The sequence below is a fragment of the Mus pahari genome, chromosome 20 (assembly GCF_900095145.1).
Source record: "Mus pahari chromosome 20, PAHARI_EIJ_v1.1, whole genome shotgun sequence".
Taxonomy (NCBI): Eukaryota; Metazoa; Chordata; class Mammalia; order Rodentia; family Muridae; genus Mus; species Mus pahari.
Genome location: NC_034609.1, coordinates 2,725,620 through 2,748,591, shown reverse-complemented (window position 1 = coordinate 2,748,591; position 22,972 = coordinate 2,725,620). Strand labels below are relative to the sequence as shown.

Genomic DNA, 22,972 nt, shown 5'->3' with positions numbered 1-22,972 from the left:
GGAAATTACCGTGTTACAGGAGTGTAAGTCAGGAAAGAGAGACATACTCAGCCATAGAGAGGTGGATGCCAAACCGTTGCTGCAGATTCTTTTACTCCTAAGCCAGTCCAGACAACAGACATGTAGAAATTTAATATGCCATATTTCAGACTACAAAGCCCTAAAATGATAGCAGGTGAGTAGCACCATTATCCCTTTTTAAACTATAAAAGTAAATTTTGGCTAAGACTATATTTAAATTTTAGCTACCAGTAATACCTTAAATACCTTTCAAGGACTATTCTAACACCTTTGTGCTATCCCACTCATGGCTTTTGGAGTGATATACTTTGAAGAAATGTCTTAAAAGTTAGAGATTGTCTACATTCCCATGTGCATGCACACAGACCAGTGTGCAGGTACCACTGTGAGTCAGATGTTCAGTGTCCTCACAGGGTCAGGTGCTTGAACACTTGGTCCCCAGCTGGTGGCACTGTTGTGAAGGTTATGGAACCTTAAGGAGGCGGAGTCCTGTTGCAGTCCATCACAGGGGTTAGGGTGAGCATTGAGCCTGGCTCCTCTCTCTCTCTCTCTCTCTCTCTCTCTTCTCTCTTCTCTCTTCTCTCTTCTCTCTTCTCTCTTCTCTCTTCTCTCCTCCCCCTCCTTGTTTGGGGGTACACTCTAATAGCCAGCCAGTTTGATGTTCCCTCTACCATGTCTTTCCTGCCTGTTGTCATATATTCAGTAGACTCTGGAACTATAAGGCAAAATAAACCCTCTCTCCTCTAAATTGCTTTTTTGTTGGAGTATTTTATCATAGCAACAGAAAGAAAAAAAAAGATATGCTTTCATAAACCCAAAGTTTAACAGAAGATTTTTGTTGTTGTTGACACACATGTTTTCCACAATGAGTTAGTTCACTTTGGGAAATCTGTATAAACAGAGTTAATATTTATTCGGTTGGTATTTAGTCAGAGTAGTTAAACCAAATATTTAGTTGGAATCCTTATTGATATATCCAACTGACATGCTCCCTTGTTGGTTGATGTTTACATCAAATTAGCTGCTAAGATTTTTGATTATCACACAATGTGTATATCTATAGATATGTTGAACATACATAAATACATAAATACATAAATAAAGCACCAGCAGCAGGAGTTATCACCTAGTCTGTGATCACTTTAATGTCCTTGGACATTAAATGCATCAGAGGCTCTATGCTCCTCCTCTGGTGCTCTAAGACACTGGGAATCACTATTAGTCAACAATGAGAAAGCAATACCAAGAAAATGATGGCAATATTCTGTATGAAAAACTTAATAACATATTACTGAAAGATAAAACTGACAAAAGAGGGAAAATGTTATATTTAGGTCAGAGACATATAGTGAGGCAAGTCAACACTGGTTATGTCGTGTGTGTTATGTGTGTGTGTGTGTGTGTGTGTAACATATAGTATATAGAATTATATACCAAAATTGTTTAGAAAACCTTCATTTGATAGGTGTCTTAGGATTTCTATTGCTGTGAAGAGGCACCATGACCACAGCAACTCTTATAAAGGGAAATATTTAACTTGGGCTGGCTTACAGTTCAGAAGTTTAGTCCATTATCATCATGACAGAAAGCATGGTGGCACGCAAGAAGACACGGTGCTAGAGAAGTAGCTTAGAGTTGAACATACGAATCAGAAGGAGGGAAGGAGGGAGGGAGGGAGGAAAGGAGGGAGGGAGAGAGGAAGGAAGGAATGAAAGGAGGGAGGGAGTTTGGGAGGGAGGGAGGGAGGGAGGGAGGGTAGGCCAGGCTTGAACATTTGAACACAGTGTTGCTCTCTTCAGAAACCGCAGAAGAGAGCATCAGATCCCATCACAGATGGTTGTAAGCCACCATGTGGTTTCTAGGAATCAAACTCAAGACCTCTGGAAGAGCAGCCAGTGCTCTTATCCACTGAGCCATCTCTCCAGCCCCAGGCTTGAATATTTGAAACCTCAAAGCCCAACCTCAATGACACACTTCCTCCAATAAAACCACACCTCCTAATGGTGATACTCCCTGGTGACCAGGTTCAAACACATGAGTCCATGGGTATCTTTCCTCTTCAAATCACCACAGTAGAAACATTTTTAATCATTTTCAGGCTAAATGGATGATATCTATCTATCTATCTATCTACCTACCTACCTACCTACCTAACACACACATACATACACTCACACACACACATACACACACACTCACACACACTTACACACACACACACACACACACACACACACACATACACACACGATACTGTAGATCCAAAAATGACAGACTATTTAATGTATTTAGTCAAAACTTATTCCAAAGCAATAGTTTCCACAAGCATTTTCAGGGATAAGATTTTAAGTTAAATATACTAAATTTTCATCTTTTATTACCTTGTTAGACAAGTGTTTCTGTCATTTTCATATACTTAGCCTTCACTGTTTCTGTGACTTGCTATAACTGGATGAGAATAAAAACAATAATTTGACCACCATTTTTGCAGGGAGAACATTATTATTAATTAGTTTCTCCATAAACAGCATGTAGCTGAATTCAGCAAGTCTCAGAAAACTACAGATTTCATCCAACCTGGTTCTTCAAGTTAATTTGAACAAGTTTATGGTCAAGACCTTTGTTTTCTTTTTCTGTAAAACTAAAAAAATAATGATGTAGAATCATAATCACCCATTTTATATGTACAGAGGAACAAATACCACTTATCACTAAAGAAAGCAAATCCTTTTAAGTGTAGCTGGCTTAGGTTAAGCTGTAGTACAAGCTGTGTTAGAAGCATCCTCTTCACAGGTTGCTCTTTCTGACATACTCCACTGTGGAAATGTAGGAGCCCTAAATCTAAAACTATGTGGAGAAAATTTCTTGTCATTCCTTGCACAGACTTCATGGATTTGTATTTTCTTAGCTTCCTGTGGTTCTGTAAATGCGTTCTGATAACCAGGTAAACATAGTCTTCACTGAGATCCACCGAGGCTACAGTCCCCTTACAGACTTTACCTTACAGACCTCTGAAGCAAGCTGCCAGCAATCGCAGCAGCGACATCATTTTCCTCTGCTGCCAAATTGTGTTGATGGAAGAGAGGAAGGAAGGAGAGGAGATTATCCGAGCTTCTCCGGTGGAAAGGACAAAGCCCAGGGACACTGGCCCTTCGGAGCACCAGAAGAGCATCTCAGAACTTCTAGTGAGTTTCCCCAAGGATATTAAAATTATCACAGGATGGGGAATGGATTTATTATCACAGGATAGGGAATGGATTTTACCGCTGGTGACTTTCATCATCATCGTCGTCGTCGTCGTCGTCATCATCATCGTCGTCATCCTCATCGTCGTCTTTTATGGTGGTGGTAGATGATGATGATGATAGTAAAGATGATGATTGTGGAAGATCAAGTCCAGCACCACACACAAGGTCTTCTACTGAACTATGCCCTGGCCTTGTTTTCTTTCTCTTTTCCTTGTAAAGCCACGGTGTCCTTTAGAAAATCGTGTTCACTAGTCTAAAGAGAAAATTAAAAGAACTCAATGCGGAGTTGCTCTGTGCCATCCAGAAAACTCTGTATTCTGTTTTGTCAGCTATGTGCACCAGGCTACAGTAATGCTAAGAGAAAGCCAGGGTTCAAGCGATGGCTCGGCTCGGTAAGCAAAAAGGCTGCTGTGGGCCGAGTTCAGATTCTCAGAACCCAAGTAAAATCCTGACACAGCAAGCAGCTGTAACCACAGCGCCCCCTACTGGGAGACGGAAGGAGAGACGAGAATCCACTGAAGCTAGTGGGCTAAATAGCCCATAGGCAGAGAGGGTCTTAAAGGAGAAGGGAAGCGGAGGGCTGCCACCCTAAAAGGGAACTCTGTAGCAATAGAACACATACATATGTTCTTATGTATGTCTGCTCCTATGTACATGCATTCATACATCCACACACCACACACAAACAGTAATAAATGATGATGATGATGATGATAAACAAGATTTTTAACTGTTTGATTTAAGATTTATTTATTTTCTGTATATGAGTGCCCTATCTGCACATACACCTGCTTGCCAGAAGAAGGCATCAAATCACATGGTTGTGAGCCACCATGTGGTTGCTGGGAATTGAACTCAGGACCTCTGGAACCGCAGCCAGTGCTCTTCACTGCTGAGCCATCTCTCCAGATGGTGAATAATATTTTTTAATTGCTAAGAGTTAGACAAAACTGGCAGAGAAGAACTCATAGAGTTCCCACTGTCTGCGGTCACGCCTGTGAAGCTTCAGTAATCGGCAGCTACATCCCCTATTTCCACTTTCTTCCGTTTTGTTAGCAAATATTTCAGGCTTATTCCTGCAAACCACAGGGAAAACTTACTTCAATCTGCAAACACAGGAACACACTTAGAGAGGGACACTTTAAAACTGTATCTGTCAATCAAAATTTACAAAGGTTTTTGTTGACACATTATAACAATCAACAAAAAAAAACAAAACAAAACAGGATACAGAAAGCTTATTGGGTCTCCTTCATGAACTCTGGTATTCATGTTGAACCTTTTGTTAAGAACGAAGAGTGCTCTGCTGGTGGTAGAGGTGGGCCACTAATCAGTTTTGACTCACATTTGAAACTGTGTCTCGTGAAGTCAGTTGAAGACAAGAGCTACAGAAGATGCAGAAGAGAATTATTCTCAGAGAGGAGAGTTTTTTCTTCTTTCTCTAATTTCATTTTCACAGGTATACCTATTTATAAATATAATTGCAATGTATTGGGTCAGTTTAATGTTGCTCAAATGCATATAGTTATAGGAGCGACCACTTGCTGCTGGATAGCTAGTTAGGGGCTTGACCCCAGGAAGACTGATCATCTGTTTCTGAGCAATTCTGAACGCCTGCAGATCTTCATCTGGAGATGAGGCCATGCGAGGCTCCCCATCCATGTTGGCATGTCAGACAGTATTGCCATTGTTCAGTCCTTAATTACACTACTCTCTCTCTCTCTCTCTCTCTCTCTCTCTCTCTCTCTCTCTCTCTCTCTCTCTCTCCCCCCCCCTCTCTCTCTCTCACACACACACACACACTACTCATGCCACTTGGGTGGTAATGAAGAGCTAGTTTTCACTTGAGGTCAAAACAGTGATGGAGCTGGGATTCGGCTTCAGTGGAAAGCACTCATTTAGCACACAGGCAGCCTTCCTGTAAGACCCTAACCCTGTGCAACAGTGGAGCAGTGTGGCAGTGGGCTCCCCTGAACGTAGACAATCTATGCAGCAGCCCTTCACCAGCCTCATCTCTTCTCATCTCATGAGGAGGCAGCCTGGGCTCTCCTCCAGCTCAGCCGCTGGGCTCGCCTTGCTCTCTGGTGTCTCTGCGATCTGGGTATTAGAGGCTCGCTCTCTAGGTCTCTGTTACTACTATGATCAAGACCACAGTCCTGCATGAGCCACAGAGAACACACACCCAGTTTAGCCTGAAAAGAGCTCTTCAAAAAAAAAAAATCTTTTTTCCACTTCTAAGGAAAATAAATGTACAATTTGCTCTTCTGTGGGCGGATTAGCAGCTCCATTCCCAAGTGAACAACAGGAAGCTCTTATTTTCTTTTTCCTGTAGATGTAGATTAAGGAGAATTCAAAATAAAATATCTGCTAAGCTGTGCTTTGTAATAGCATTTAAGCAGCATGCTTTAGAAATAGCTTTAAACAATATTCTACTCTAAATATGAATGCATATATTCAAAAACACTGTCTCCTGGTACATATTCATTTTTCCAAAAGTAGGTATTAAATCGCAAGCATAGATTAATAGAGAAAGTTATTCCTCCCCTTGCCCCAGGTTTGGTACAGGATAGATTTTGAACTTGCCCGTGTTTTTTGTGGGAGTAAAGTTACTGTGCAGGGAAGATTTGAATACACTGCTATGGTGACCACACAACATACGGTTCCCTTTCTGGCTCCTCTGCTGGGCGCTACTTGTTTATGGGAGCTGGCATCTGAGAGAGAAAATAGAAATCCATCTTCCTTGGATGTAGGAATATTTATGTGCTCGAAGCTTTCACCTGGTCTGGTGGCTCATGTCCCTCTGAGGTGGTGTCCCTTGAGTCTGCAGTCACATCTGCAAGTAGTAATGTGTCTGTGAGATTCAGATTTCAGCCTTTCATGGAGCCAGGAGAACATGGCTGGAGCTAAGACCTTACTGGAGTTAATGAAAACCACCTAACGTATGCTGCAAGGGCTGGAGTTCCAGAGCAGAACGTTCTTAAGAGCTGAGTTTTGAGTTTGTCCCTCACTCTGCTGTAGCGCTTTGTCTAGGCCTGGATTCGTTCTAAAGAGTAGTTTGTCCTAGGTCAAAAATATATGTGGTGGAATGCGATAAAGACGAGGAGGGCTTTAAGATCAGCCAGTGAACAGAAGTTGTTTTTTCTAAATATCGTATCCTTGGGGTTTTAGAGTAAGACATATTTGTGTCTAACTCTAATATAAACAAACCTACTCTGGCTTCTCTTCTTAGCGTATTAAGGAGGCTTTCTCCTAACTCTATTATCTTTGTGTTTCCACTCCTACCTTGTAGCTTTAGAATGAAGCTTTTTGTTCACATAGATAACGGACATCTTGAAAATTCTATTTCTTTCACTTTTTAAATGTGTGTGTGTGTGTGTGTGTGTGTGTGTGTGTGTGTGTCTGTCTGTCTGTCTGTCTGTCTGTCTAGGTTCCCATGAAGGCCATCACACAATGTCATATCCCCTGGGACTGGAGTAACAAACAGCTGTGGACCAACTGGCATGGAGGCTAGGAGCTGAAACCAAACCTGGGTCTTCCCAAGTGTGGAGTTCCCCTTAACAGGCCAGCTACCTCAGGGCGGGAGCAGATTCCTCTCAAGTGCTTGCCCCTGGCTGTCACTCTGCCCTGGCTGTCACTCTGCTTCTTGTCTCAGCTTCCTCTTTAATATGCATGCCCAAGTTCCTTTCCAGGCCACTCCTTTTCCTCCCAACTACCCTTTGCTTACTGCTGGGCTCATACTGTCCATCCTAGAAGGCGCTCTCTCCAACCAACCGACTCTCACCGCCTTCCGCCTGGGGCCCCAGAAGCAGCCAGGCTCTTTCTCAGAATGAGTCCTCTTCCCACTATCCCAGAAAGACATTCTCCACACAGCCTAGAACTTTCTGAGTTACTTTTAAAGTTCCTGGGCCTCTTCTTATCTCTTCTAAGAGTATCGCTTGAAGCTGGCTTGTGTCTTTGGAGTCGTGGTAGGCAACCAAAGCCTTTGGGTTTTGTCTGCTGGAAGGTTACCACTTCCATGGGGTGGGGCTCTGTGCTCTTTGGAGAAGCTACAGTATCCTTGTCCCTCTCTGCCAGGTTCACAGGGCTCTCTCTCTCTCTCTCTCTCTCTCTCTCTCTCTCTCTCTTTCCTTCTGTCCTTCTTTTCTATTTTGTCCCTGTCAGTCAGCAGACCAAGGTTTTGTCCCTCCCCCTCCTTCTTTCCTTCCATCCTCCCTTCTATATTGTCCCCGTCAGTCAGTAGACCCTCTCTCTCTCTCTCTCTCTCTCTCTCTCTCTCCTTCTTTCCTTCCTTCCTCCCTTCTATATTGTCCCTGTCAGTCAGCAGACCAAGGTTCCTGCCACTTCTCTGTCAGGGCTTTGATTTTGTCAGCCATGGCCAGGTCCTTTTCCTTACCCACTCTCTTTTCAGCTTTGTTCAGCTGAGCTCCACTTGTCTACTAATTAGCTCTTTGGAGATTTCCCTTTTAAAACTCACTATCACAGAGGACAGGAACTGTTCAAAAGTTTTGTGCCTCATAGAAATTCCATATTCATCTATACCCCATATAACCATATTTCTTAAAATTAGAAGTGGCAGGTCAGGCTAATTTAAGGTATAGAAGGAACATTGTGTATAAAGGGACACCTCCCTGTTCTTGATCAGGTATGTAGATGAGTGACAGGGAAGGGAAGGTTCACATCAAAAAACATGGACGGGCACAAATTAAAAAGAAGCTGTGGCTCTGTCTAACACATTCACATTTTCTTTATCTTCTGGTGTGCAAATATTGTGCTAGCTGAATATAAAAGTAGCACAACTTTAGGGTACAAAAAAAAAAAACCACACTGTAATAACATCAAGAGTGGTCTTACATCAAGGAGGGCCCTGAGGATGTCTTTGTTGTCAACTTCAGAAGAAAAGAGAGGAACAGAGGAGGAAACTGGCAGAAGGAATGGATGCCAAAAGGAACTCAAAGCATCAGGTCTGGGTGAGGTGATCGGTATTCGCAGAGAGTCTGCCTTCTGGCTCTGATCTGAGGGAATAGGCTGGCAGCCAAGCCAGAGGGCAAAGCTGCACAAACACACCTTCCGCACACTGCTAGCGGCTGCCTCGGCGCCTTAGAAACTGTGCTGGCAATTAGAAGCGAGCTACAGAGGAGCCATAAGCAAAACTCTCTACTTATGGAGAATCTCTGCATTTGCATTGCATTCCCGACCGGGCTGCCCCTTCCTCCTGACCACACCTTCCCGCTGTCCTTGCTTCTCCTTTTCTTTCTGGTTCTTTGGCACGCTCTTCTTTATGTTCCCCAGTACATTTCCCACCCCTAACTTACTTCTGTTGGAAGTTGGGCTTATACCACATGTACACACTGCTAATGCCTGCAAGATGAAAGTAAAAACCTTTGAATATATTAATGCTATAACACAGATGTCTTACTTTTTACTTTTTTTTTTTTTAGGCGAGTTGATGCGGCTAATAACGATGCAGATTGTGCGGGATGGGTGTGCAGATGAAACAGGGGAATACAGATTAAATAAGGATTTCTTCAAAGCTGCACGTTTGCTTCATAATTTAACTTCTGGGCTTATCTCAGTGGTAGTAGGTGAGATCGGCATCTCAACATTGTTCTAAAACATCTTGGCATCACAGGAAACAATCTTCCAGGGTGGCTGTCCTTCTTCCACTAGGAAAACAACAACGGAACACATAAGGGCTCCTGGTGCCTTGTGCGGAGGTCTGATGCTCTGCTAATAACAGGGGCTCTGAGGCAGTGGGTCAAAGGCTCGGCTTAAGAAGTGACCTGCATATATGCTACACTTTGTTCTTTGGAGCTATGGTCGCGTCACCCATAGACTCTTCTGAATAGAGCATGCGGTATGAGGCAGAGGAGTTGGCATACTCTGGAGTCATCCACAGGATGACATCATTATTAAACCCAGTTAATCATCGAACAAAGTGGGACTACTGATTCTGAACTGTGCAGCATCCAATCTGCCTATTATGTCTGTTTATCCAAGAGCCCATAGTATGCCAGGGTTTTTCTCAGTCCCTGACGGGAGGAGACTGAAGTCCAACCCTGTTCTCTAGGACTACAGTCCAGTGGGGTGGGGCATCTGTAAGCAGAAAGTCAGCGATGTCATGGCTAGAGGAGGAAGGCTAGGTTCTGCGTCTCTCTGAGAAAGGAAGGGCTCTGCTTCCTGGGTCACATGCGGTAACGTTACTTGTGGAGTTGGCCTTGAATGGCTAAGGAAAAGCTCGTCAGTTGGATGAATGGCAGGCCTCAAGCACTGCGTAAGCATGATGAGGGGGTGGGAGGTTAAGGAATGGCTCGGCAGCAGTTGCTACAAAGCCTCAGATGCCAAGCTGAGGTTTTGGAATGTTCCTACAGGCCACCAAAGCCAACCAGAAACCTATAGGAAAGGTGAAGAGAGAGTGGCCATTACATGTTCTCTTTGGTCGCTATGTCAGCTGTGTGGAAAGAATGTTGAATATAGATACTGGGAGATTGCTCAGGACATCTGTGACTCTCTGGACTCGGGTGACAGTCAGCTGACGATAAGGGACACAGAGGGATGTCTATTAAAGGAAGCACCTCAGTTGGAGCCTCAGGCAGCTCTTTCCTTGACTCCTGAGGTCAGAGCTGAGGAAACCTGCTGGGAACCTGAGACTTCTTTCTGAGGGCGGGTTGCTCAGTTCCTGAGATTCTGTCATTCTTCCTTCCTGTGCCTGCTGTCCTTCATGAGGACAGTCACCCCTAAGTCCCCTGCACTTCTTCCCTCTGTCATTCCCTAAACGGAGCACTGGTGAGAGTAGAGTCTTCATAATGTATGACCGAATAACTGGATGGCAATGAGGAACAAAACCAGACAGTGAGGGAAAAAACAAAACAAAACAAAAAAAAAAATTGTCATTTAATATAGTGGTTAGCAGGTTAAGGTTTCCTTGGCTTAAAGAGCTAAGGTGACTATTGCAAATGGTAGCAAATTTGCCCTCTTTTATGTGAAGATCAGTGGCCATCACTGCGTAGAGATAAAACTAGGTATACTACTGAGGTAGTGATCTGTGATGGTGACATGTGTCTCCGAAACCACACAGAGCATGACTCTGTGGTATCAGACAGACTGGCTTCAATGAGTGACTGCACAGGCCTGGTGTGTTTTGGTGGTGGCGAGCTCTTGATGCAGGAAGAGCTGAAAAGCCATTCCTGGCTACTGGTGACACTAAAGGAAAGTACAGCTGCCAGGACCCATCAGTTGAGCAGGCTGTGCCTGGTAGCAGGAGACCCTACAGAGGCATTTCTTTATCTCGCGAGTGTTGGGAAGGAGAATGGAGGCCTTTAGGGTGAAGGGCCAGACTGAAAGACCATGGCGAGGACCAGTTTCCTGGAGACTGACACAAACCTACTCACTCTTTATCACTGCCTTCCCAGTATGCTCTAGTCTGGAGACTACTAACCATTTCTGCTGCTTAGGCCTACTATTTCTTGCATACTCCACTTGGCTGGTTCCGTTCAAAAGGGGCTCAAAGGATGCCACACACTGTGTCTTTAAACACAGTTGACATGGCCATCTGTCAAGCACTGAGGGTGTCCGGGAGAGAGTGCTTGTCACACTCATCTGGCCAACTGACCCTCTGCTGGACCCTAATAATTACATTATCAGAGCAGGGAGGTTGTCCAGGCTTGAAACTCCAGACGTCCCTAATGGATGGGATGAGGGCAGAAGAGGTCAGGGAGGACAGACAGGGATAAGCTGGTCATGACAGCTGTCTGAGCTGCCCTGGAGACGGGACCTCATAGCTTTGAAGGCAGTTTTTGAAATCCCACGTAGAAAGGGTTCTGACCACTAGACTCCCTGTGGCTTTACAGCATCTTCTCAAACCCAGAGTAAGTCCCCTGGGCAAAGTCACTTCCTTGGAAGAGAATGAGCAAATTCCACACAAATGTGCTTTTGAAAGGATGACAGCATTGATAACAGCATTAACCCTTTGCTTTTGAGCTTTACTGAAGGCTGGGTGTCCCCAGAAGCTGGGATCTTTTCCCAAGCATCTGCCTGAGTAGAAGTGTCCCAGAGAGAAAGGGCACAAAGTGCACCCCGCCAGTGCAAAGCACCAAGGAGCTTCCTAAGAACAGCACCACGCAAAGAGAAGAATATGAAGGGTTTTCTGTTGTTACATAGTTAAATAAAAATGTCTCCTGCGGATGACAGTTGACCATCATCTGTGTAACTTCTAAAGGAGAAAAACAAAAAGCTAGAAGATCACGTGGAATAGATTTAAATATCATCATCATCATCAACAACAACAACAAAAAGAAGCCCCAAACCACAAATGCAATCTTCCACCAAAAATCATCCCAGGCTTTCCTAAATCCCATTTACACCAGGACTAGAAGTATTAGTGAAGAGAATAGGTTTAGATACTTAAATGTACCATTCATAAAATGTCTATCTCCTTGAGCAAGAAAATCGTACATTGCACTGAGAATCGGTCACCTATTCAGTACTGTGTGCCTTTTAATTTCACCCTAATGCTACTCCAGTAACAGCCACCCCAGGAATGAGATATGAATGACTGCACCGCTGTGAAGTAAGAAAACCAGCTAACATTAACCTCTAGGAGCCGAAGGCTAAAAGGAGTGGAGCTCCATGTATTGGACTTGTAATGCAGCAGTGTGAGAACAAATGTGGTCAACTCCAAAGTCGCTGCCTCTCCTCCCACTTGACTTTGAACTGTGCTTTTGACGGACTGACTTCACTTATAAACAGAAGAAAGACAAAAAGACAGGGCTAAGGGACACCTGTGGGTACCAGAGTTAAGAGGAAGGACTTCCAGAGCCTCTCTAACGCACAGTGGAAACGGTGATCTGCTTTCTCCCCTCTGCGAGAAGACAGCTCTTTTTTTTTTTACACTCCATTTTCCATTCCCCGGCCCCCCATCCACCCTCCATCTGCTCCACATCCCACAGCTCCTTCCCACCCCACCCTGTCTCCATGTGGATGTCCTCATCCCACGCCCTACCTGACCTCTAAACTCCCCGGGGCCTTCAGTCTCTTGAGGGTTAGGTGCATCATCTCTGAATGAACACAGACCTGAAAGTCCTCAACTGTATATATGTTGGGGGCTTTATATCAGCTGGTGTATGCTGTCTGTTTGGTGGCCCAGTGTTTGAGAGATCTTGGGGGTCCCAATTAAGACTGCTGGTCCTCCTACAGAATCCCCCTTCTCCTCAGCTTCTTTCAGCCTTCCCTAATTCAACAACAGTTGTCAGCTGCTTCTGTCCACTGGTTGGGTGCAAATATCTGCATCTGAGTCTTTCAGCTGCTTGTTGGGTCTTCTGGAGGGCAGTCATGATAGATCCCTTTTTGTGAGTGCTTCACAGCCCCAGTAATAGTGTCAGGCCTTGGGACCTCCCCTTGAGCTGGATCCCACTTTGGGCCTGTCACTGTACCTTCTTTTCCTCAGGCTCCTCTCCATTTCCATCCTTGTAATTCTTTCAGACAGGAACAATTATGGGTCAGAGATGTCACTGTGGAATGGGAACCCCATCCCTCACTTAATGTCCTGTCTTCCTACTGGAGGTGGGCTCTAAGAATGAGGACATCCTGAATTTCGCAGGCAAATGGATGGAACTAGAAAATATCATCCTGAGTGAGGTAACTCAGACCCAAAAGGACATGCATGGTATGTACTCACTAATAAGTTGATATTTGCCACACACACACACACACACACACACACTACAGAATACCCAAGATACAGTCCACAGAACTCAAAAAGGTCAACAAGCTGAAGTGTCCAAGTGAGGATGCCTCAGTCCCACTTAGGAGAGAGAAGAAATCACAAGTGGGGAGGGAGGGACGGAGGGACCCAGGAGGGAAAGTGGATGGGGTGGGGAAGGGGGGGAGGGGAACCTGATCTGGTACTGGGTGACCAAAAAGGACTGAAGCCCCGAGGGCCAGCAGAAAGAATGGAAACAGGCAACCTCAGGAAATAGGAGGTTGGGGGGACCCTCCAGAATGCACCAGAGACCTGGGAGGGGAGAGATTCCCAGGACTCAAAGGGAGGGACCTTAGATGAAATGCCCGACAGTAGGGAGAGTGAACTTATAGAGCCCTCCTCCAGCAGGGAGAAGACAACTCTTATGCAAATGAAGAATGTCCTTGATGGCTCCCAGGAATTAACTAGAACCCTGCTTGATCCTAAGCCAGCTGGAGGCTTGACAGAACCTGCAGGCAGCCAGGCCCAGGCTTCCCAACCAGCATTCTGAAGTACTTAGATGGAAGGAGAGAGACAGAGACAGAGACAGAGACAGAGACACAGAGAGAGAGAGACAGAGACAGAGACAGCTATAGATAGATGGGGGGGGGGGAGCTCTACCACAGAACATAAATGAGCAGCCAGAACTCATCGCGTAATAGTGACCAATGGCTAGAAGCGGCCCCAGAATGGTAGCTGACACTCTAGACAGGCAGAACGCCTTACCCAGTAGCCCTGCAGGAAATGGGCCTCTCAAAGAGCCTGGAGCAAAACTAAATACTTACCACAAATGTATTTGAGTGTAAAAATAGCGTGTGAATCCTGAAAAATCAGAACATGCAAAACCAGCCTCAACTAGATACAGGAGCCCATGCTGAGCCCACAGCCAAGGTGGCTCCACTTCAAATCGTCTGAGGGTTTCACCTGCCAGGCACATGCAGGCAGCCGACCAACTGCTGTCCACGACAGAGGTCAGCTCTCTTCCTGCCACCCATTTCTCTAATAAAAGACAAGATAGTAATTGCAGACTTTGACGTGGTCAGAAAGATTTAATTAAAACATCAAATCGCTCTCTGCTGAATGTTTTACTTCGTCTAAAAGAAAAGGAGATGGCTGAACAGTTTTGACTTTGTGTTTAAATAGTGCCCTTGAAGGATTCCTTTCCTTTCAGGGTAACTGGAAGCAAGCACGTCATCATGCTAACTTCAGAATTGTGAAAACAGGAGGTAAGAAATGAGGAAACATTTTAATAGACTTTTCTTTAAGAAAATAAAAATTCAGTGCTCTCTCTTAATTGTGCTATTATTCTAATATTGAGTATTTTAGAGTGATATAGAGAAAAAATGTCCAGTTATAAGAAGCTATTTCCTCATGGAAAATTCTGCTACTCGTAATTAAATCTCGCAAATATTTAAAATGAAGACAGATCCACCAGGCTATGTTTTTGCTATGATAAAAGACTTTCTCTATAGCACCAACATTATAAACAGCATGAATTACCAGCAGGAGCATGTGGGTAGTAAATAGTTAGCAATCACAAAGTCTGGTTTAGGGGAAATAGAGAGACAAGTTAATTTCCAGCAGCGCTAAAAAGCCCAATGTCTAGGCTAGAAGACAAGTTCTCAGTCTCTATTTCTCTCCCTCTAAAGGCAGAGGTCTCCCACGGCCCCAGGTGCCTCGCGGTTTTGCTCATAAAGAAGTCTTTCTTGGGTACAAACAGGCAAATGTTTCAGGTGGAGCCACGGCTGAGCATATGAAGCCCACGTTGTGCATACCTGACAAGATCAAGGGCGTTGATCGGTGAGGGCTCTTCCATAAACTGAAGGAAATCTGCTCACTGTACTCAGAGCTGACAGTGAGGACCTTCCGCTCTTCCTCCTCCCCTGCTCTGGGAGCCTCACTTGCTGTAATGCCACACTGCATGAACATGCACATTGTTTCCATTCACACCGAACATATTCATATGCGGATCCCTGCAGGCAGAGTCCCCGTGCGTGACTAACGCTTCCTGTTCCACGGAGACGGTTTTTAAAACGGTCTCTGGCCTCAGTTAAGACATGCAACTTCATTTTGAAGCTCCTGAAAAAGTACTAAAGTGCTAGGACTCTGGGGAATTAAGTGTCCCTTGTCACAGTGGGTTGAGAGAGGGGAAGCTTAGCTGTGTTTGTAAAATCCCTGATGTTCAGGTATGGTGTCAGTCAGGTATGGTGAGGACCAGTGACTTCAAGCCAGTTAATGGACAGACGTGAGGTGCAGAAAAGTTGCACTGCTCATGGAAACGCTACGTGTTAGTTTCTCATGGATGACTAGAAGTGGTGAAAATTATAATTAGAAATTATGCAGGATCCAAAAGAAAATGCCATTTCTGTGTCATAAAAGGAGCGTGGGCTCTACCTGTTCCCTTCTGGGCCGAGCTGTTTGATCAGCTTTTCTCGGTCTCTGCGGATGTCCTTATAGAAGTCTAATTGAAGGACTCCTGTTCTCTTTTTATTTTTGCTCTATGAAAAATGTATTGGAGATGTCTTATAATGAACTTTGATATGGTGAAATGATAATAATGTCCTAATTATATATAAAAATGTAATTACACTTGCTTCTATTATAGAAAAACTCCCTTTATAATGAAGTGTTATGTTGGAAAAAGATTTTCATTACAGGCGGACTCCTTGACTTGTTAATTTGAACTCTGATTCATCACTTTAATATTAAAAAAGTTCTTTGTAAGTTACTTTTGATGTGTCTCATTTATGGTTCATTTCACTTCCTGGGCACCACAAGGAGCCCACATCCAAACTTCTTTGAAAGACACTTAAAAATACATCTTTCAAAAAGGAAGTTCTATAGAGTAAGCCAGCAACAGCCAAGTAAAATATTACTGACTTGCACTTGCACTGAGCTGTGAAAACTTTTGTTTTAAAATTTGGGAAAAGTCCTATTTATACACGGTTTCTTACCTGGGCATGACATGTCACTGGGAGGCTACTTAAGCTTAGTGTTTAGCCACTGATGACTCTCAGAGGTGACTTTATGACCGTCTAGTGGAATGGACCTTTCTCCATCTTTAGGGTCGCTTGACTCACTGTTAATCAGTCTGTTTTCTTTGCTAATTGTTATGAATCAGGTCAAAGTCTTGGTAGGAAAACATGATTAGAACCATTGTTTTAAGTCAGTTTTAGTTCCAAGGCATTTAGCTATAATGCTGAATCTATCCCCACCATCAAAAGGAATATTCCTGACGTAGAAAGAGAGATCTAGATTTGAACCATCTGAATCAACAAGAACATTGAGTTAAAATAAAGCATTCAAAATGATTACATTAAAGAAAAGAATGGTCTCAAACCACCGTAGGATGTTATATATGTTTAGGGCATCAATTTCTGGATTTTAAGTAAGGATCATTCATTAAAAAAGATAATGTAGAAAAAAATAAAGATAACATAGGTGGGGCTGGAGAGATGACTCTACATTTAAAAGACTGGTTGCTCTTCGAGAGGTCTTGAGTTCAATTCCCAGCAACCACATGGTGGCTCACAAACATCTATAAAGGGATCTGATGCCCTCTTCTCATGTGCAGGTGTACATACAGAGAGAGCACTCACACATTAAAAATTAATTAATTAATTTAAAAGAAGATAATGCATGTTTTAAAGTGATAGGCTTTTAGAATTAAGAGTGGGGTTTAAAACTGGGTTTTATGTTTGATTATACCAAAATCCTTACCTATGCTTATTTATTGATTTTTTTTTTAAAATAAGGAGTAGAATTCTTGAAAGTCTTAGAGAATTCTACTTTTAACCTCTTGGTGAGTATCCCATCTCTAGGAACTTCACTGTCCCTCAAATGATGGGATGGAAGGGAGTTGTGCGTGCTCTTCCCTCCTCATTGCCCTGCCGCACACTCAGACCCTCAGTACATGCTCAGGATTGTGCTTCCAAGGTCTTTATCCAACGCCCAAACCCAGAATAAGGCTTCCATTTCTCTCTGGAGTCCCTGCCATGGACTCCTGGACTTTTACAATGCTTTCCATCCAATCTGTTGTCAAATATCAGCTGGAGGCCCAGCAATCGACAGAACATACTGTGCAGCTGCTGTGCCCTCCTTGTCATTGTTCCTGTGCTGACCTGGAGCTGAAGCCCGGAAAAGGCCTCATTGCCTGGCCATGGTGTCCATCAGACCTCTCTCATACGCACTTAGTCTCCCCCAAACACCACAGTGCTCTCTTTGCTTGACATGACCTTTCTCAGAGCTCAGTCCCCAATCACATCTCTTCCTCAATCCCTACCTCTGAGAGGCTGGCCTTCCAGCTTCATCCAGCATTGTAACACGAGCTCCGACCCCCAAATGCATGCTTGAATTCTCAATTTCTTTCCTGCCTTTCAAGACCTAGTTCAGTTGGCACCACCTCCCAGAAAATTGTTCTTCTTCCAGTATTTAGAAGGAATGTGTCCTTGAGTTTTGGTACCATTACCTTTATAGTGTTGCTTCCACTTTAGTCTGCAGCAAGGTTGGTTGTATCTAACCCTCACCTTCACAAGACACTTGTGATTAGAGATTTTTCTCATCAAATATTTTCTTTTTTTTTTAAAAAAAAGATTTATTTATTTATTTATTTTATTTTAAGTGTTTGAGTGTTTTGGCTGCAAACACGCGCGCGCTTGTGTGTGTGTGTGTGTGTTGCCCAAGAAGACTGGAAAAGGGCACTGAATTCCCTGGAACAGGAAATAGAAGTACTGGTGAGCTACCATGTGAGTGCTGGAAAGTGAACCATGGGCCTCTGAAAGAGCAACCAGTATTCTAAACTGCTGAGTCATCTCCAGTATTCTAAACTGCTGAGTCATCTCCAGTGTTCTAAACTGCTGAGTCATCTTCCCACGTCCCCACTCTTAAAATTTTAAGCATTTAAATTAGAATCTTCTCTTTCCCTACTTGCCAGCAAAGTTTATAACTTAATTGGAAGATAGAATGTCTACTCATGAAACAAAACTCACAAAATACCCAGTGATTTCCTATGCCAAACAATTGATTCCAATACCTAGGGCCCTTGCTCTTCGTCAGATTGAAGCGCAGTCACTGTCTGTGAATGCAAATGACACTGTAAGTTTGCAAACATGGTGATAACTCAGAGAGCACAGCTTGGTTCACGACTCCCAACTCGGACTATGATGCTTCCTATGACAAAGAGAAGACAAGAGCCAAGACAAGCACTTTTTAATTATTGTAATTATACTTATATTAGAGAGCCTGCTTTATGTCCCACGGAAAAGAGTAAAGTAGCGATGTTTTAAACTAGACAGTGGATATTTATTTCTGACAATATATCACTGCTTTTTAGGATAGTTTGAGTTTTTGTTCCTCTTCATCTAGAGTATTCCAAGTTGCCTCATTGGATTCTAGTGGGACAGAGAGATGGGTGTGGCTATGGGTCACTTTCAGTAGCATCAGTACTGAGAAGCCAATGTTGTGGATTCTTGAACGAAAGACTCATATACAGTCTTTACATGCCTTAATCAGCTCAATATCTGGGCCACTTCCTAACCTCCACGTGGCTGATCCACATCCTGAGTTATTACTTACTAAATCTATATTCTATCTTGTTGCCCTGGACCTAGCTGGGCAGCCTGCTTGGGCTGTTCTCTCTTGGCTCCTACATGGCAACTACCTTCTCAGGCATGGCATCTCCTCTTCTCTACCTCTCCCAGCATGGCAGATCTCCTCTCCTTTCCGTTCTCTCCCTGGTCCAGGAATCCTAAAAGTTCTGCCTCTGTCTGCCCTGCCTAGCTAGACATTAGCTGTTGACATCTTTATTTACCAATCAGAACCAACTGGGGGCAAGTTCCCAGAAGTTACTTGCATACAGCTGTTCTTGTACAAATAGTTTTAGGGACACAAATGAACAAAAAAATACAAATAGCCACATCTCCCCTCCTAGCAAACGTATAATGTTCATTCCCATTCAAAATCTAGTATTTTTGATCATAACAATAGGGCATAAAGCAAAACTTCTGAAACAGTTATGTCCAGTTGCCATAGAAGTACGACCCAAACTGAATTGTCCAGAATAAAATAGAACTCTTCTGTTAAAACATTAGGCAGTGGAGGCACACAGACTACTACTGTAGGAGTGCAGCCACCATTAGAGTCCCTACTACTTCTGCCTTCTTTGCCATGCAGCTCACTCTGGCTCCTGGAGTCCGACCTCAAGAGCCACATAAGAGACAGGGAAGGAGAGCATCAGAACCATTTCTCAGCTAAATCAGATCTTTAAACAAATTTTCTAGAAATCCTGCCAAATACCTTGACATCTTCAGTGTGTATTTTATATTATATTGTTCAATGAAATTCTCATCAAACGAATGTGCAGAAACATCAAGGAAATTAGTATTTAACTAGTAAACACAACCATGATTTTGCCTATGTATGTTGTTATTTTGGGTACCAGGTTGAGCCTTAACGTTGGGAACATTATGAGTCACAGGAATTGGCCTTCCCATGGAGCCACCAGCAGGCTATCTAGGTGCTGGGTCCCATTCTTAGAACCAAGAGTTTCTCTTCTTCAAGTAATAAAAACGTGGCGTATCTGTAACTCCACTATGAACAATTATAGTAGAAAAACTTGGCTGAGCGTGCAGACTTTTCCAGATGCTTCTAGAAGGGCAATGCCAGATACTCATGTATCTTTTACTACATCAAATGTTTATGGAGGATAGTGATTCGAAACAATCATTTCTTTTTCTTTCTTCCTTCCTTTCTCTCTCTCTCTCTCTCTCTCTCTCTCTCTCTCTCTCTCTTTCTTTCTTGAAAGATTCTACATTTTATTACTGGAAAAACCACATCTCCAATTTAAACATGAACAAGTCTCCAGGTTAAAAATGTTAAGCTCCATCTGGTAAGATTGATCAATGACTATGATTCAGTATAAACCCTCAGTCTTGTCACTGAGTGAATCTTTATAGATCCAGCTTCATTTTCCTCTGGTGTCTTCTCTTAAAGTTGAACCTGATTTCATTACCAGTTTTCATCTGGATCCACTGAGGAACAGGACAATTTTGCTTTTGTTCCTTGGCCAAGAATCTCTTGATTCTAAGAGTCTTATGAGAAGACATGACAAGAAGGCAAATCATGTGTAGGGTGCAGGGTGGCAAAGGATAGGAGAAGACAAGCTTTTCCTTTCTAATGTTTCATGACATTAGTAGAAGAAAAAGAGAAAAGAAAAGAAGACAAGAAGAGAGAGCCGAAATAAGAAAAATGGCCCTCTGTGAGCACAAACTTTTCCTTGCCACAGTTTGAGTCTTGAAATGTGGCGAATTGCTAGAAGTCTTTAGTCCCTGAGTCTTCTCGAGCCTCATCAGGATGATGAAAGGCCCGAGATGAACAAGCAGTGCCATGAGGAGACAAGGGCTCCTGTTCCCCTAAATTATTAATCAGGCTGCATTCACAGGCTGCCTGCCTGCCTGCCGGCCTGTCTTCAGCAGGTGGTGGCCCTCTGCCTGTCTCTGCAGTACAGCTGCTTGCTCACGGCCTCCCCAGAGCTCACAACAGCCATTTGCTTGAGTTAAGACAGACACTGTCATTACTCTGTGCAGAACTTTACAGAGGCCTTTCCTGCTAAATGCCTGAGCCATCTGAGAAGCACCAGCCGGCCGCTGGAGTCGTTAATAATGTATCCATGCTTATCAATAGTTTCAGACAAGTAATATTTAGAAGCTTCCTCAGAAGGACTGCGATGGATGTCTTGTTCACACCAGTTAGCTTCATTCTGTCAGTTACTGATGTTGACACTGTGCTCAGCTGTGCTCTGAGAACCAGAGGTGCCAACACCACGTTGAGCTGTTTGTTCCCTTTCTTTGGAGTGTGTCTTGACACAGCCAAACAAACCACTGTGTCTGGCCCACCATCTTTCCCCAACTTTACTTTAAGGAAAACATTTATTGGCTCTTTACCTTGCTGTAGATTTGTAGTAACACAGGTGCCTCCATTCATGAATCAAGCCGACACTTTGTCATCCTTCGAGTCGAATCAACACCCCTGGGACAGCTACTGCAAAGTTCAGCTGACTGCTTTTTTGGTAACCTCCTGTGTCTTTCCAGAAAACAACGCCAAAAGCAAGAGGGTACTCTGAAACCCTGTGACACCACTGACAGGAAGCAAAAGCTATGAGAACGCACCCAACACATTGATTTTCTGTACTAGAGGGAGGAATGTATTCATATAGCAATTTTTTCAATGCACTGAATTATTTTCCTCAAGATTTCCTTGCTAAAGTTCATGTGTCAATGTTGCTTGTCAAACTATACAAATGATATCAATGAAGCTGATGTTAGAAGTCCCATTTTTTTTAATGGAAAAAAAATCATGCAGAAGGAAGCACTTTGTTTTTCTAGAAATGTGACACACAACCAAACACATGTGCAAGGCATCTACCTGAGAATTGGCAACATGAATGCAGAACTCAAGCTGTATGTGTAAGCCACGAAGCATCCTTTGCTGTGCTGCATTTTCCTTATGATGATAAAGCATGTGGTAGACTAAATAATGCTCATATCCTAGCCCATAGAACCTGTGATACATTACAATACAAATGAAGATCTGGAGGGCAGTGAGAACAGAGATGTTGAACAGAGGGTTCATAAGCCCTATGAGGACTTACAATGAATAAACCACACAGGAAAGCATAGTCTGGAGGCAGATCTTACTTAGAGTGATAGAAGGCTTATACGGTTTTGGAAGACTGGGGACAAGGACATCTAGGGTGGGTGAAGGTCATTGGTTGAGGCTAGGACACCTGGAATGCCTCATTAGCATGGGAAAGCGGTTCAGGAATCTCAGGTGCTGGCTGAACAGGTTTTGTCAGGAGAAAGAAAATTGGTCCTACAATCTAATTGCAGCTATGTGACATTCCATAGGTAGAGGTGTATGTGTAGGCTTAGAATTATCCTGACAAGATCAGAGAAGGAGAAAACATGCTAAAGGAGGAAGTCTCCTATCTTGGGCTGAGCCCAGAGGCTATGTGGTCATGGTGGATTTCTACCTTAATTAGCAGAGTCTTCCCACAAAGATCACTTAATTGGAAACAACTTGTGTGGCAAATCATATGACCTCCAGTTTGTGATGCGCTTGAATTCTCCAGGTGGTCTAATGTAATCATAGGGGGCAGGAAGGGGGAAGAGTTACCTTCAGAGATGCATGCTGTGAGGATGAGTCCCCTGCCTTTATAGGTGGAACAGCCATAAGCCAAGGGATGCAGGCACCTCCAGAAATCAGAAAAAGAAACAAATGGATTCTCCTACAGAATTCTCCTGACAACTTGATTTTAATTAAGTAAGACCCATTTCTGACTAAGTCAGCAAGTTTGTGTTTCTTAAATCCATTTGGTTTGTGAAAACATGTCAGGTAGAAACAGAAAACTAATATCGTTTCCAGAAAGCACGGGTACCATGACATTCTTAGGAGCAATATAGCTCTATTTCTCAAAAACAATAACATATTTCCCATGTTTCTTCATGAAGAAACTTATCTTCTTGGGACTTTCTTCAGAGAACATAGATACAACGTCTTACACACACGTAAGAAAGGGCATGTTCCAAAAGCAGAAAGTAAGAAACCCAACAGTGTAGGCGTGCACTGAAATAAATTATGGAATAGTGTCGTTACATTGTGAAGAGAACATAATTAATGTTCTGGAAGCTTCCTCAGACAAACAGAGCTTGTGGTTCTTGACAGATGGACAGACACAGACAGGTAAAGTCAGAGATGAGCTTTCATAACAGTATGGATGCAGAGTGTAAGCATTTATATGTTATAGATGTGCCAATCCAAGCTAGCTTAGATTGTACTAAAGGCAGATTTACTGGGAAGCTGCTCTCTGGCAAGTTCACTGGCCCCAAGGAAGGAGGCCAGGGAAGTCCCCATGGGAAGGGAGAGAGAGGAGAGGAGAGAGAGGAGAGGAGAGGAGAGGAGAGGAGAGGAG

At 43.5% G+C, this 22,972-nt stretch overlaps 1 pseudogene; it reads right to left on the bottom strand.

The window, feature by feature from the left end:
* Positions 1 to 19,952: 19,952 nt before the first annotated feature.
* LOC110337748 lies at positions 19,953 to 20,108 on the bottom strand (annotated as a pseudogene).
* Between the last annotated feature and the right edge of the window lie 2,864 nt (positions 20,109 to 22,972).